The sequence below is a fragment of the Myxine glutinosa genome, chromosome 10 (genome assembly GCF_964187855.1).
Source record: "Myxine glutinosa chromosome 10, kmMyxGlut1.1, whole genome shotgun sequence".
Classification (NCBI taxonomy): domain Eukaryota; kingdom Metazoa; phylum Chordata; class Myxini; order Myxiniformes; family Myxinidae; genus Myxine; species Myxine glutinosa.
In genome coordinates, this window is record NC_136270.1 from 30,758,933 (window position 1) to 30,776,615 (window position 17,683).

Sequence of the window (17,683 nt, forward strand, 5' to 3'; positions counted from 1 at the left end):
GGGGACGTGTGTAGCGGCTACCGCTGGGTTTACACAATCGCCTTGCACCTACCAAGGACGCGGAGCGATCACCATGCCGGGTTCGTCCAGGACACCCGGGCAGTCCCGCGCTCAACTTGCCAGGCCGCGTCCGGGACGCCCGGGCATGCCCGGGCTTGCCCGCCCTCGACTTGCCAGGCCGCGGCCAGGACGCCCGGCCACGCCCCCTCTCGCCTTTCCCGAGCAAACGCTCCGGGATAATGTGTGTATATATATTGCTGCCCGATAAACGGGCTTTTCAGAGTACCCGAGTTGTTTTGTGACAATAAAGAAACTCGGACGAATTCCAGCTTTTTGTCGCGTCCATTCTTCCGATTACGTGGGAGCACAGCTCCTTCACACACATATATATTTCTATGCATGCACACATATATATTTCTATGCATACACACATATATATTTCTATACATACACACATATATAGTTATATACATACACATGCATGTACATTTCTATACATACACACACATAAATATTTCTATGCATACACACATATATATTTCTATACATACACACATATATATATTTCTATGCATGCACACACATATATTTCTATACATACACACACATATATATTTCTATGCATACACACATATATATTTCTATGCATACACACATATATATTTATATACATACACACATATATAGTTATATACATACACATGCATGTACATTTCTATACACACACACACATATATATTTATATGCATACACACACATATATAGTTATATACATACACATGCATGTACATTTCTATACATACACACACATAAATATTTCTATGCATACACACATATATATTTCTATACATACACACATACTGTATATATATTTCTATGCATGCACACACATATATTTCTATACATACACACACATATATATTTCTATGCATACACATATATATTTCTATGCATACACACATATATATTTATATACATACACACATATATAGTTATATACATACACATGCATGTACATTTCTATACACACACACACATATATATTTATATGCATACACACACACATATATATATATATATATATATATATATATATATATATATATATATATATATATATATATATATATATATATATATGTACACATATATATTATTGTGCATACATATATAGATATATATATCTACACATATATATTATTGTGCATACATATATATATATAATGTGAATGTGGCATATTAGACGGTGTATAAATGACATTTACAGTTACTCTGGTCTATTTGTGTGCAAACCTTAGTTAATATGATAAGCATCGAAAATAAATCGAGAATAGCATTTTAATAAATTACAATTAAATTCTATAATGAATGGGTGTTGGTATGTATTGTATACATTTTATCATTTCCTCGAAGAAATAGGGTCAAACTTCGGTTTGCTGCCTCAGTCACGGATCGAAAGAGGAAATGATTTGTGCAAGCAGAAGCGTTTTACGTTAAATTGATGCGATTCTCATTTTAATGTCGGACTTTTCTCTCGTAATGTCGGAGTTGATCTCGTTCGACGATCGCAATTGAGGCCTAGTCGGAGTTTGAGGCCTATTTCGGCATCGTCATTTCTTGGGCAATTTCCGGGAAATTGCCTCACAATCCTGGCGTAGGTGGCTAGCACAGGCAGGTTATGGCCTACGAACTGGGCAGGGTTCGAGATGGTAAGGGAAACTAATTGCGAGGATTAATTATCCTTGGCAAATCTCACGATCTTGTTCATTAAAGATGGGACACGGATGATGTGTAGTGAACTCGTTTTTTTCCTTTACCTCATCTTGATGAAGTGATAGTTGATTCCATTCGGACTACTTTGAGACTGCGTTTATATCGTGGTGGTTTTACCTCATGTCGTTTGGTTTATTTGAATTGCTGTAAAAAAACCAACCTTTTATCTGCAATATGCGAATGAATGAGGGCAAAAGTAATTTCTTATAAAAATATGGGAATTAATCTCAATAAAAAATGAGAATATCATAATATGGGAATCAATGAGGTAATTTCTCAAAAGTAATTTCTCATTATAAAAAATTGATTTCAGTGGAACTCTGCAGTCATATTTGAGTGGTACACTGTGGTTATATTTGAGTGGTACACTGTGGTTATATTTGAGTGGGACCCTGGTTATATTTGAGTGGGACACTGGTTGTGTTTGAGTGGGACACTGTGGTTATATTTTGAGTGGGACCCTGGTTATATTTGAGTGGGACACTAGTTATATTTGAGTGGGACACTGTGGTTGTGTTTGAGTGGGACACTGTGGTTGTGTTTGAGTGGGACACTGTGGTTATGTTTGAGTGGGACACTGTGGTTATATTTGAGTGGGACCCTGGTTATATTTGAGTGGGACCCTGGTTATATTTGAGTGGGACACTAGTTATATTTGAGTGGGACACTGTGGTTGTGTTTGAGTGGGACACTGTGGTTGTGTTTGAGTGGGACCCTGGTTATATTTGAGTGGGACACTGTGGCTATATTTGTGTGGGACACTGTGGTTGTGTTTGAGTGGGACACTGTGGTTATATTTGAGTGGGACCCTGGTTATATTTGAGTGGGACACTGTGGTTATATTTGAGTGGGACACTGTGGTTATATTTGAGTGGGACCCTGGTTATATTTGAGTGGGACACTGTGGTTATATTTGAGTGGGACACTGTGGTTGTGTTTGAGTGAGACCCTGCAGTTCTATTTGAGTGGGACACTGCGGTTGTGTTTGAGTGAGACACTGCGGTTGTATTTGAGTGAGACACTGCGGTTGTATTTGAGTGAGACACTGTGGTTGTATTTGAGTGAGACACCGGTTATATTTGAGTGGGACCCTGGTTATATTTGAGTGGGACACTGTGGTTATATTTGAGTGGGACACTGTGGTTGTGTTTGAATGAGACCCTGCGGTTCTATTTGAGTGAGACCCTGCGGTTGTATTTGAGTGAGACACTGCGGTTGTATTTGAGTGAGACCCTGCGGTTGTATTTGAGTGAGACACTGCGGTTGTATTTGAGTGACACCCTGCGGTTGTATTTGAGTGAGACTCTGCGGTTGTATTTGAGTGAGACCCTGCGGTTGTATTTGAGTGAGACCCTGCGGTTGTATTTGAGTGAGACTCTGCGGTTGTATTTGAATGAGACCCTGTGGTTGTATTTGAGTGAGACCCTGCGGTTGTATTTGAGTGAAACTCTGCGGTTGTATTTGAATGAGACCCTGCGGTTGTATTTGAGTGAGACTCTGCGTTTGTATTTGAATGAGACCCTGCGGTTGTATTTGAGTGAGACCCTGTGGTTGTATTTGAGTGAGACTCTGCGGTTGTATTTGAATGAGACCCTGCGGTTGTATTTGAGTGAGACACTGCGGTTGTATTTGAATGAGACCCTGCGGTTATATTTGAGTGGGACACTGTGGTTGTATTTGAGTGAGACTGCGGTTGTATTTGAGTGAGACACTGCGGTTGTATTTGAGTGAGACCCTGCGGTTGTATTTGAGTGAAACACTGTGGTTGTGTTTGAATGAGACCCTGCGGTTGTATTTGAATGAGACCCTGCGGTTCTATTTGAGTGAGACCCTGCGGTTGTATTTGAGTGAGACACTGCGGTTGTATTTGAGTGAGACACTGCGGTTGTATTTGAGTGAGACACTGCGGTTGTATTTGAGTGAGACACTGCGGTTCTATTTGAGTGAGACACTACGGTTGTATTTGAGTGAGACACTGCGGTTCTATTTGAGTGAGACCCTGCGGTTGTATTTGAGTGAGACCCTGCAGTTCTATTTGAGTGAGACCCTGCGGTTGTATTTGAGTGAGACACTGCAGTTGTATTTGAGTGAGACACTGCAGTTGTATTTGAGTGAGACTCTGCGGTTGTATTTGAATGAGACCCTGCGGTTGTATTTGAGTGAGACACTGCGGTTGTATTTGAATGAGACACTGCGGTTGTATTTGAGTGAGACACTGCGGTTGTATTTGAATGAGACACTGCAGTTGTATTTGAGTGAGACACTGCGGTTGTATTTGAGTGAGACACTGTGGTTATATTTGAGTGGGACACTGCGGTTGTATTTGAGTGAGACACTGCGGTTGTATTTGAGTGAGACACTGCGGTTGTATTTGAGTGGGACTCTGTGGTTGTATTTGAGTGAGACACTGTGGTTGTATTTGAGTGAGACACTGCGGTTATATTTGAGTGAGACCCTGTGGTTGTATTTGAGTGAGACACTGCGGTTGTATTTGAGTGAGGCACTGCGGTTGTATTTGAGTGGGACTCTGCAGTTGTATTTGAGTGAGACACTGCGGTTGTATTTGAGTGGGACTCTGCGGTTGTATTTGAGTGAGACACTGCGGTTGTATTTGAGTGAGACACTGCGGTTGTATTTGAGTGAGACACTGCGGTTGTATTTGAGTGGGACTCTGCGGTTGTATTTGAGTGGGACTCTGTGGTTGTATTTGAGTGGGACACTGTGGTTATATTTGAGTGGGACCCTGGTTATATTTGAGTGAGACACTGTGGTTCTATTTGAGTGGGACTCTGCAGTTGTATTTGAGTGAGACTGCGGTTGTATTTGAGTGAGACACTGCGGTTGTATTTGAGTGAGACACTGCGGTTGTATTTGAGTGAGACACTGCGGTTGTATTTGAGTGAGACACTGCGGTTGTATTTGAGTGAGACACTGCGGTTGTATTTGAGTGGGACTCTGCGGTTGTATTTGAGTGAGACTGCGGTTGTATTTGAGTGAGACACTGCGGTTGTATTTGAGTGAGAGTGTGGTTGTATTTGAGTGGGACTCTGCGGTTGTATTTAAGTGAGACACTGCGGTTGCATTTGAGTGTGACTCCTGTTATATTTGAGTGAGACACTGCAGTTATATTTGAGTGGGACCCTGCGGTTGTATTTGAGTGAGACACTGTGGTTATATTTGAGTGGGACCCTGGTTATATTTGAGTGGGACACTGTGGTTGTGTTTGAATGAGACCCTGCAGTGGTATTTGAGTGAGACACTGTGGTTGTATTTGAGTGACACACTGCGGTTGTATTTGAGTGAGACACTGCGGTTGTATTTGAGTGAGACACTGCGGTTGTATTTGAGTGGGACTCTGCGGTTGTATTTGAGTGAGACACTGCGGTTGTATTTGAGTGGGACTCTGCGGTTGTATTTGAGTGAGACTGCGGTTGTATTTGAGTGAGACACTGCGGTTGTATTTGAGTGAGAGTGTGGTTGTATTTGAGTGGGACTCTGCGGTTGTATTTAAGTGAGACACTGCGGTTGCATTTGAGTGTGACTCCTGTTATATTTGAGTGAGACACTGCAGTTATATTTGAGTGGGACCCTGCGGTTGTATTTGAGTGAGACACTGTGGTTATATTTGAGTGGGACCCTGGTTATATTTGAGTGGGACACTGTGGTTGTGTTTGAATGAGACCCTGCAGTGGTATTTGAGTGAGACACTGTGGTTGTATTTGAGTGACACACTGTGGTTGTATTTGAGTGAGACACTGCGGTTGTATTTGAGTGAGACACTGCGGTTGTATTTGAGTGAGACACTGCGGTTGTATTTGAGTGAGACACTGCGGTTGTATTTGAGTGAGACACTGCGGTTGTATTTTAGTGGGACTCCGGTTATATTTGAGTGAGACACCAGTTATATTTGAGTGGGACACTGTGGTTATATGTGAGTGGGACCCTGGTTATATTTGAGTGGGACACTGTGGTTGTGTTTGAATGAGACCCTGCAGTGGTATTTGAGTGGGACTCTGCGGTTGTATTTGAGTGAGACACTGTGGTTATATTTGAGTGGGACCCTGGTTATATTTGAGTGGGACACTGTGGTTGTGTTTGAATGAGACCTTGCAGTGGTATTTGAGTGAGACACTGTGGTTCTATTTGAGTGGGACTCTGCAGTTGTATTTGAGTGAGACTGCGGTTGTATTTGAGTGAGACACTGCGGTTGTATTTGAGTGAGACACTGCGGTTGTATTTGAGTGAGACACTGCGGTTGTATTTGAGTGAGACACTGCGGTTGTATTTGAGTGAGACACTGCGGTTGTATTTGAGTGGGACTCTGCGGTTGTATTTGAGTGAGACTGCGGTTGTATTTGAGTGAGACACTGCGGTTGTATTTGAGTGAGAGTGTGGTTGTATTTGAGTGGGACTCTGCGGTTGTATTTAAGTGAGACACTGCGGTTGCATTTGAGTGTGACTCCTGTTATATTTGAGTGAGACACTGCAGTTATATTTGAGTGGGACCCTGCGGTTGTATTTGAGTGAGACACTGTGGTTATATTTGAGTGGGACCCTGGTTATATTTGAGTGGGACACTGTGGTTGTGTTTGAATGAGACCCTGCAGTGGTATTTGAGTGAGACACTGTGGTTGTATTTGAGTGACACACTGCGGTTGTATTTGAGTGAGACACTGCGGTTGTATTTGAGTGAGACACTGCGGTTGTATTTGAGTGGGACTCTGCGGTTGTATTTGAGTGAGACACTGCGGTTGTATTTGAGTGGGACTCTGCGGTTGTATTTGAGTGAGACTGCGGTTGTATTTGAGTGAGACACTGCGGTTGTATTTGAGTGAGAGTGTGGTTGTATTTGAGTGGGACTCTGCGGTTGTATTTAAGTGAGACACTGCGGTTGCATTTGAGTGTGACTCCTGTTATATTTGAGTGAGACACTGCAGTTATATTTGAGTGGGACCCTGCGGTTGTATTTGAGTGAGACACTGTGGTTATATTTGAGTGGGACCCTGGTTATATTTGAGTGGGACACTGTGGTTGTGTTTGAATGAGACCCTGCAGTGGTATTTGAGTGAGACACTGTGGTTGTATTTGAGTGACACACTGTGGTTGTATTTGAGTGAGACACTGCGGTTGTATTTGAGTGAGACACTGCGGTTGTATTTGAGTGAGACACTGCGGTTGTATTTGAGTGAGACACTGCGGTTGTATTTTAGTGGGACTCCGGTTATATTTGAGTGAGACACCAGTTATATTTGAGTGGGACACTGTGGTTATATGTGAGTGGGACCCTGGTTATATTTGAGTGGGACACTGTGGTTGTGTTTGAATGAGACCCTGCAGTGGTATTTGAGTGGGACTCTGCGGTTGTATTTGAGTGAGACACTGTGGTTATATTTGAGTGGGACCCTGGTTATATTTGAGTGGGACACTGTGGTTGTGTTTGAATGAGACCTTGCAGTGGTATTTGAGTGAGACACTGCGGTTGTTTTTGAGTGAGACACTGCGGTTGTATTTGAGTGAGACACTGCGGTTGTATTTGAGTGAGACAATGCGGTTGTATTTGAGTGGGACTCTGTGGTTGTATTTGAGTGAGACACTGCGGTTGTATTTGAGTGGGACTCCGGTTATTTTTGAGTGAGACACTGCAGTTATATTTGAGTGAGACACTGCGGTTGTATTTGAGTGAGACACTGCGGTTGTATTTGAGTGGGACTCTGCGGTTGTATTTGAGTGAGACCCTACGGTTCTATTTGAGTGGGACACTGTGGTTGTATTTGAGTGAGACACCGGTTGTATTTGAGTGAGACGCTGCGGTTGTATTTGAGTGGGACTCTGCGGTTGTATTTGAGTGACACTGCGGTTGTATTTGAGTGGGACTCTGCGGTTGTATTTGAGTGAGACCCTGCGGTTATATTTGAGTGGGACACTGTGGTTATATTTGAGTGAGACACCGGTTGTATTTGAGTGAGACGCTGCGGTTGTATTTGAGTGGGACTCTGCGGTTGTATTTGAGTGACACTGCGGTTGTATTTGAGTGGGACTCTGCGGTTGTATTTGAGTGAGACCCTGCGGTTATATTTGAGTGGGACACTGTGATTATATTTGAGTGAGACACTGCGGTTGTATTTGAGTGAGACACTGCGGTTGTATTTGAGTGAGACACTGCGGTTGTATTTGAGTGAGACACTGCGGTTGTATTTGAGTGGGACTCTGCGGTTGTATTTGAGTGAGACACTGCGGTTGTATTTGAGTGAGACACTGCGGTTGTATTTGAGTGAGACACTGCGGTTGTATTTGAGTGGGACTCCGGTTATATTTGAGTGAGACACTGCAGTTATATTTGAGTGAGACACTGCGGTTGTATTTGAGTGGGACTCTGCGGTTGTATTTGAGTGGGACTCTGCGGTTGTATTTGAATGGGACACTGTGGTTGTATTTGAGTGGGACTCCGGTTATATTTGAGTGAGACACTGCAGTTATATTTGAGTGAGACACTGCGGTTGTATTTGAGTGGGACTCTGCGGTTGTATTTGAGTGGGACACTGTGGTTGTATTTGAGTGAGACACTGCGGTTGTATTTGAGTGAGACACTGCGGTTGTATTTGAGTGGGACTCCGGTTGTATTTGAGTGAGACACTGCGGTTGTATTTGAGTGAGACACTGCGGTTGTATTTGAGTGGGACTCTGCGGTTGTATTTGAGTGGGACTCTGCGGTTGTATTTGAGTGGGACACTGTGGTTATATTTGAGTGGGACCCTGGTTATATTTGAGTGAGACACTGTGGTTCTATTTGAGTGGGACTCTGCGGTTGTATTTGAGTGAGACTGCGGTTGTATTTGAGTGAGACACTGTGGTTGTATTTGAGTGAGACACTGCGGTTGTATTTGAGTGAGACACTGCGGTTGTATTTGAGTGAGACACTGCGGTTGTATTTGAGTGAGACACTGCGGTTGTATTTGAGTGAGACACTGGTTATATTTGAGTGGGACACTGTGGTTATATTTGAGGGGGACACTGTGGTTATATTTGAGTGGGACTCTGCGGTTGTATTTGAGTGAGACTGCGGTTGTATTTGAGTGAGACACTGCGGTTGTATTTGAGTGAGAGTGTGGTTGTATTTGAGTGGGACTCTGCGGTTGTATTTAAGTGAGACACTGCGGTTGCATTTGAGTGTGACTCCTGTTATATTTGAGTGAGACACTGCAGTTATATTTGAGTGGGACCCTGCGGTTGTATTTGAGTGAGACACTGTGGTTATATTTGAGTGGGACCCTGGTTATATTTGAGTGGGACACTGTGGTTGTGTTTGAATGAGACCCTGCAGTGGTATTTGAGTGAGACACTGTGGTTGTATTTGAGTGACACACTGCGGTTGTATTTGAGTGAGACACTGCGGTTGTATTTGAGTGAGACACTGCGGTTGTATTTGAGTGAGACACTGCGGTTGTATTTGAGTGAGACACTGCGGTTGTATTTTAGTGGGACTCCGGTTATATTTGAGTGAGACACCAGTTATATTTGAGTGGGACACTGTGGTTATATGTGAGTGGGACCCTGGTTATATTTGAGTGGGACACTGTGGTTGTGTTTGAATGAGACCCTGCAGTGGTATTTGAGTGGGACTCTGCGGTTGTATTTGAGTGAGACACTGTGGTTATATTTGAGTGGGACCCTGGTTATATTTGAGTGGGACACTGTGGTTGTGTTTGAATGAGACCTTGCAGTGGTATTTGAGTGAGACACTGCGGTTGTATTTGAGTGAGACACTGCGGTTGTATTTGAGTGAGACACTGCGGTTGTATTTGAGTGAGACAATGCGGTTGTATTTGAGTGGGACTCTGTGGTTGTATTTGAGTGAGACACTGCGGTTGTATTTGAGTGGGACTCCGGTTATTTTTGAGTGAGACACTGCAGTTATATTTGAGTGAGACACTGCGGTTGTATTTGAGTGAGACACTGCGGTTGTATTTGAGTGGGACTCTGCGGTTGTATTTGAGTGAGACCCTACGGTTCTATTTGAGTGGGACACTGTGGTTGTATTTGAGTGAGACACCGGTTGTATTTGAGTGAGACGCTGCGGTTGTATTTGAGTGGGACTCTGCGGTTGTATTTGAGTGACACTGCGGTTGTATTTGAGTGGGACTCTGCGGTTGTATTTGAGTGAGACCCTGCGGTTATATTTGAGTGGGACACTGTGGTTATATTTGAGTGAGACACCGGTTGTATTTGAGTGAGACGCTGCGGTTGTATTTGAGTGGGACTCTGCGGTTGTATTTGAGTGACACTGCGGTTGTATTTGAGTGGGACTCTGCGGTTGTATTTGAGTGAGACCCTGCGGTTATATTTGAGTGGGACACTGTGATTATATTTGAGTGAGACACTGCGGTTGTATTTGAGTGAGACACTGCGGTTGTATTTGAGTGAGACACTGCGGTTCTATTTGAGTGAGACACTACGGTTGTATTTGAGTGAGACACTGCGGTTCTATTTGAGTGAGACCCTGCGGTTGTATTTGAGTGAGACCCTGCAGTTCTATTTGAGTGAGACCCTGCGGTTGTATTTGAGTGAGACACTGCAGTTGTATTTGAGTGAGACACTGCAGTTGTATTTGAGTGAGACTCTGCGGTTGTATTTGAATGAGACCCTGCGGTTGTATTTGAGTGAGACACTGCGGTTGTATTTGAATGAGACACTGCGGTTGTATTTGAGTGAGACACTGCGGTTGTATTTGAATGAGACACTGCAGTTGTATTTGAGTGAGACACTGCGGTTGTATTTGAGTGAGACACTGTGGTTATATTTGAGTGGGACACTGCGGTTGTATTTGAGTGAGACACTGCGGTTGTATTTGAGTGAGACACTGCGGTTGTATTTGAGTGGGACTCTGTGGTTGTATTTGAGTGAGACACTGTGGTTGTATTTGAGTGAGACACTGCGGTTATATTTGAGTGAGACACTGCGGTTGTATTTGAGTGAGACACTGCGGTTCTATTTGAGTGAGACACTACGGTTGTATTTGAGTGAGACACTGCGGTTCTATTTGAGTGAGACCCTGCGGTTGTATTTGAGTGAGACCCTGCAGTTCTATTTGAGTGAGACCCTGCGGTTGTATTTGAGTGAGACACTGCAGTTGTATTTGAGTGAGACACTGCAGTTGTATTTGAGTGAGACTCTGCGGTTGTATTTGAATGAGACCCTGCGGTTGTATTTGAGTGAGACACTGCGGTTGTATTTGAATGAGACACTGCGGTTGTATTTGAGTGAGACACTGCGGTTGTATTTGAATGAGACACTGCAGTTGTATTTGAGTGAGACACTGCGGTTGTATTTGAGTGAGACACTGTGGTTATATTTGAGTGGGACACTGCGGTTGTATTTGAGTGAGACACTGCGGTTGTATTTGAGTGAGACACTGCGGTTGTATTTGAGTGGGACTCTGTGGTTGTATTTGAGTGAGACACTGTGGTTGTATTTGAGTGAGACACTGCGGTTATATTTGAGTGAGACCCTGTGGTTGTATTTGAGTGAGACACTGCGGTTGTATTTGAGTGAGGCACTGCGGTTGTATTTGAGTGGGACTCTGCAGTTGTATTTGAGTGAGACACTGCGGTTGTATTTGAGTGGGACTCTGCGGTTGTATTTGAGTGAGACACTGCGGTTGTATTTGAGTGAGACACTGCGGTTGTATTTGAGTGAGACACTGCGGTTGTATTTGAGTGGGACTCTGCGGTTGTATTTGAGTGGGACTCTGTGGTTGTATTTGAGTGGGACACTGTGGTTATATTTGAGTGGGACCCTGGTTATATTTGAGTGAGACACTGTGGTTCTATTTGAGTGGGACTCTGCAGTTGTATTTGAGTGAGACTGCGGTTGTATTTGAGTGAGACACTGCGGTTGTATTTGAGTGAGACACTGCGGTTGTATTTGAGTGAGACACTGCGGTTGTATTTGAGTGAGACACTGCGGTTGTATTTGAGTGAGACACTGCGGTTGTATTTGAGTGGGACTCTGCGGTTGTATTTGAGTGAGACTGCGGTTGTATTTGAGTGAGACACTGCGGTTGTATTTGAGTGAGAGTGTGGTTGTATTTGAGTGGGACTCTGCGGTTGTATTTAAGTGAGACACTGCGGTTGCATTTGAGTGTGACTCCTGTTATATTTGAGTGAGACACTGCAGTTATATTTGAGTGGGACCCTGCGGTTGTATTTGAGTGAGACACTGTGGTTATATTTGAGTGGGACCCTGGTTATATTTGAGTGGGACACTGTGGTTGTGTTTGAATGAGACCCTGCAGTGGTATTTGAGTGAGACACTGTGGTTGTATTTGAGTGACACACTGCGGTTGTATTTGAGTGAGACACTGCGGTTGTATTTGAGTGAGACACTGCGGTTGTATTTGAGTGGGACTCTGCGGTTGTATTTGAGTGAGACACTGCGGTTGTATTTGAGTGGGACTCTGCGGTTGTATTTGAGTGAGACTGCGGTTGTATTTGAGTGAGACACTGCGGTTGTATTTGAGTGAGAGTGTGGTTGTATTTGAGTGGGACTCTGCGGTTGTATTTAAGTGAGACACTGCGGTTGCATTTGAGTGTGACTCCTGTTATATTTGAGTGAGACACTGCAGTTATATTTGAGTGGGACCCTGCGGTTGTATTTGAGTGAGACACTGTGGTTATATTTGAGTGGGACCCTGGTTATATTTGAGTGGGACACTGTGGTTGTGTTTGAATGAGACCCTGCAGTGGTATTTGAGTGAGACACTGTGGTTGTATTTGAGTGACACACTGTGGTTGTATTTGAGTGAGACACTGCGGTTGTATTTGAGTGAGACACTGCGGTTGTATTTGAGTGAGACACTGCGGTTGTATTTGAGTGAGACACTGCGGTTGTATTTGAGTGAGACACTGCGGTTGTATTTTAGTGGGACTCCGGTTATATTTGAGTGAGACACCAGTTATATTTGAGTGGGACACTGTGGTTATATGTGAGTGGGACCCTGGTTATATTTGAGTGGGACACTGTGGTTGTGTTTGAATGAGACCCTGCAGTGGTATTTGAGTGGGACTCTGCGGTTGTATTTGAGTGAGACACTGTGGTTATATTTGAGTGGGACCCTGGTTATATTTGAGTGGGACACTGTGGTTGTGTTTGAATGAGACCTTGCAGTGGTATTTGAGTGAGACACTGTGGTTCTATTTGAGTGGGACTCTGCAGTTGTATTTGAGTGAGACTGCGGTTGTATTTGAGTGAGACACTGCGGTTGTATTTGAGTGAGACACTGCGGTTGTATTTGAGTGAGACACTGCGGTTGTATTTGAGTGAGACACTGCGGTTGTATTTGAGTGAGACACTGCGGTTGTATTTGAGTGGGACTCTGCGGTTGTATTTGAGTGAGACTGCGGTTGTATTTGAGTGAGACACTGCGGTTGTATTTGAGTGAGAGTGTGGTTGTATTTGAGTGGGACTCTGCGGTTGTATTTAAGTGAGACACTGCGGTTGCATTTGAGTGTGACTCCTGTTATATTTGAGTGAGACACTGCAGTTATATTTGAGTGGGACCCTGCGGTTGTATTTGAGTGAGACACTGTGGTTATATTTGAGTGGGACCCTGGTTATATTTGAGTGGGACACTGTGGTTGTGTTTGAATGAGACCCTGCAGTGGTATTTGAGTGAGACACTGTGGTTGTATTTGAGTGACACACTGCGGTTGTATTTGAGTGAGACACTGCGGTTGTATTTGAGTGAGACACTGCGGTTGTATTTGAGTGGGACTCTGCGGTTGTATTTGAGTGAGACACTGCGGTTGTATTTGAGTGGGACTCTGCGGTTGTATTTGAGTGAGACTGCGGTTGTATTTGAGTGAGACACTGCGGTTGTATTTGAGTGAGAGTGTGGTTGTATTTGAGTGGGACTCTGCGGTTGTATTTAAGTGAGACACTGCGGTTGCATTTGAGTGTGACTCCTGTTATATTTGAGTGAGACACTGCAGTTATATTTGAGTGGGACCCTGCGGTTGTATTTGAGTGAGACACTGTGGTTATATTTGAGTGGGACCCTGGTTATATTTGAGTGGGACACTGTGGTTGTGTTTGAATGAGACCCTGCAGTGGTATTTGAGTGAGACACTGTGGTTGTATTTGAGTGACACACTGTGGTTGTATTTGAGTGAGACACTGCGGTTGTATTTGAGTGAGACACTGCGGTTGTATTTGAGTGAGACACTGCGGTTGTATTTGAGTGAGACACTGCGGTTGTATTTTAGTGGGACTCCGGTTATATTTGAGTGAGACACCAGTTATATTTGAGTGGGACACTGTGGTTATATGTGAGTGGGACCCTGGTTATATTTGAGTGGGACACTGTGGTTGTGTTTGAATGAGACCCTGCAGTGGTATTTGAGTGGGACTCTGCGGTTGTATTTGAGTGAGACACTGTGGTTATATTTGAGTGGGACCCTGGTTATATTTGAGTGGGACACTGTGGTTGTGTTTGAATGAGACCTTGCAGTGGTATTTGAGTGAGACACTGCGGTTGTATTTGAGTGAGACACTGCGGTTGTATTTGAGTGAGACAATGCGGTTGTATTTGAGTGGGACTCTGTGGTTGTATTTGAGTGAGACACTGCGGTTGTATTTGAGTGGGACTCCGGTTATTTTTGAGTGAGACACTGCAGTTATATTTGAGTGAGACACTGCGGTTGTATTTGAGTGAGACACTGCGGTTGTATTTGAGTGGGACTCTGCGGTTGTATTTGAGTGAGACCCTACGGTTCTATTTGAGTGGGACACTGTGGTTGTATTTGAGTGAGACACCGGTTGTATTTGAGTGAGACGCTGCGGTTGTATTTGAGTGGGACTCTGCGGTTGTATTTGAGTGACACTGCGGTTGTATTTGAGTGGGACTCTGCGGTTGTATTTGAGTGAGACCCTGCGGTTATATTTGAGTGGGACACTGTGGTTATATTTGAGTGAGACACCGGTTGTATTTGAGTGAGACGCTGCGGTTGTATTTGAGTGGGACTCTGCGGTTGTATTTGAGTGACACTGCGGTTGTATTTGAGTGGGACTCTGCGGTTGTATTTGAGTGAGACCCTGCGGTTATATTTGAGTGGGACACTGTGATTATATTTGAGTGAGACACTGCGGTTGTATTTGAGTGAGACACTGCGGTTGTATTTGAGTGAGACACTGCGGTTGTATTTGAGTGAGACACTGCGGTTGTATTTGAGTGGGACTCTGCGGTTGTATTTGAGTGAGACACTGCGGTTGTATTTGAGTGAGACACTGCGGTTGTATTTGAGTGAGACACTGCGGTTGTATTTGAGTGGGACTCCGGTTATATTTGAGTGAGACACTGCAGTTATATTTGAGTGAGACACTGCGGTTGTATTTGAGTGGGACTCTGCGGTTGTATTTGAGTGGGACTCTGCGGTTGTATTTGAATGGGACACTGTGGTTGTATTTGAGTGGGACTCCGGTTATATTTGAGTGAGACACTGCAGTTATATTTGAGTGAGACACTGCGGTTGTATTTGAGTGGGACTCTGCGGTTGTATTTGAGTGGGACACTGTGGTTGTATTTGAGTGAGACACTGCGGTTGTATTTGAGTGAGACACTGCGGTTGTATTTGAGTGGGACTCCGGTTGTATTTGAGTGAGACACTGCGGTTGTATTTGAGTGAGACACTGCGGTTGTATTTGAGTGGGACTCTGCGGTTGTATTTGAGTGGGACTCTGCGGTTGTATTTGAGTGGGACACTGTGGTTATATTTGAGTGGGACCCTGGTTATATTTGAGTGAGACACTGTGGTTCTATTTGAGTGGGACTCTGCGGTTGTATTTGAGTGAGACTGCGGTTGTATTTGAGTGAGACACTGTGGTTGTATTTGAGTGAGACACTGCGGTTGTATTTGAGTGAGACACTGCGGTTGTATTTGAGTGAGACACTGCGGTTGTATTTGAGTGAGACACTGCGGTTGTATTTGAGTGAGACACTGGTTATATTTGAGTGGGACACTGTGGTTATATTTGAGGGGGACACTGTGGTTATATTTGAGTGGGACTCTGCGGTTGTATTTGAGTGAGACTGCGGTTGTATTTGAATGAGACACTGCGGTTGTATTTGAGTGAGAGTGTGGTTGTATTTGAGTGGGACTCTGCGGTTGTATTTAAGTGAGACACTGCGGTTGCATTTGAGTGTGACTCCTGTTATATTTGAGTGAGACACTGCAGTTATATTTGAGTGGGACCCTGCGGTTGTATTTGAGTGAGACACTGTGGTTATATTTGAGTGGGACCCTGGTTATATTTGAGTGGGACACTGTGGTTGTGTTTGAATGAGACCCTGCAGTGGTATTTGAGTGAGACACTGTGGTTGTATTTGAGTGACACACTGCGGTTGTATTTGAGTGAGACACTGCGGTTGTATTTGAGTGAGACACTGCGGTTGTATTTGAGTGAGACACTGCGGTTGTATTTGAGTGAGACACTGCGGTTGTATTTTAGTGGGACTCCGGTTATATTTGAGTGAGACACCAGTTATATTTGAGTGGGACACTGTGGTTATATGTGAGTGGGACCCTGGTTATATTTGAGTGGGACACTGTGGTTGTGTTTGAATGAGACCCTGCAGTGGTATTTGAGTGGGACTCTGCGGTTGTATTTGAGTGAGACACTGTGGTTATATTTGAGTGGGACCCTGGTTATATTTGAGTGGGACACTGTGGTTGTGTTTGAATGAGACCTTGCAGTGGTATTTGAGTGAGACACTGCGGTTGTATTTGAGTGAGACACTGCGGTTGTATTTGAGTGAGACACTGCGGTTGTATTTGAGTGAGACAATGCGGTTGTATTTGAGTGGGACTCTGTGGTTGTATTTGAGTGAGACACTGCGGTTGTATTTGAGTGGGACTCCGGTTATTTTTGAGTGAGACACTGCAGTTATATTTGAGTGAGACACTGCGGTTGTATTTGAGTGAGACACTGCGGTTGTATTTGAGTGGGACTCTGCGGTTGTATTTGAGTGAGACCCTACGGTTCTATTTGAGTGGGACACTGTGGTTGTATTTGAGTGAGACACCGGTTGTATTTGAGTGAGACGCTGCGGTTGTATTTGAGTGGGACTCTGCGGTTGTATTTGAGTGACACTGCGGTTGTATTTGAGTGGGACTCTGCGGTTGTATTTGAGTGAGACCCTGCGGTTATATTTGAGTGGGACACTGTGGTTATATTTGAGTGAGACACCGGTTGTATTTGAGTGAGACGCTGCGGTTGTATTTGAGTGGGACTCTGCGGTTGTATTTGAGTGACACTGCGGTTGTATTTGAGTGGGACTCTGCGGTTGTATTTGAGTGAGACCCTGCGGTTATATTTGAGTGGGACACTGTGATTATATTTGAGTGAGACACTGCGGTTGTATTTGAGTGAGACACTGCGGTTGTATTTGAGTGAGACACTGCGGGTGTATTTGAGTGAGACACTGCGGTTGTATTTGAGTGGGACTCTGCGGTTGTATTTGAGTGAGACACTGCGGTTGTATTTGAGTGAGACACTGCGGTTGTATTTGAGTGAGACACTGCGGTTGTATTTGAGTGGGACTCCGGTTATATTTGAGTGAGACACTGCAGTTATATTTGAGTGAGACACTGCGGTTGTATTTGAGTGGGACTCTGCGGTTGTATTTGAGTGGGACTCTGCGGTTGTATTTGAATGGGACACTGTGGTTCTATTTGAGTGGGACTCCGGTTATATTTGAGTGAGACACTGCAGTTATATTTGAGTGAGACACTGTGGTTGTATTTGAGTGGGACTCTGCGGTTGTATTTGAGTGGGACACTGCGGTTATGTTTGAGTGGGACACTGTGGTTATATTTGAGTGGGACACTGTGGTTATATTTGAGTGGGACACTGTGGT

General features: G+C 44.1%; 1 protein-coding gene across 2 annotated transcripts in view; it reads left to right on the forward strand.

Annotated features, from left to right (window-relative positions):
• Window positions 1-1,389: 1,389 nt before the first annotated feature.
• HMGXB4 (HMG-box containing 4) overlaps window positions 1,390-17,683 on the forward strand; it is a 33,040-nt gene continuing 16,746 nt past the window's right edge. Inside the window, exon 1 of one of the 2 annotated variants that reach the window (XM_068127368.2) lies at window positions 1,390-1,709. The gene's annotated coding sequence lies outside the window, so the exon portion shown is untranslated. The remainder of the gene's footprint in view (window positions 1,710-17,683) is intronic. The other variant, XM_078785511.1, reaches the window with a different exon arrangement.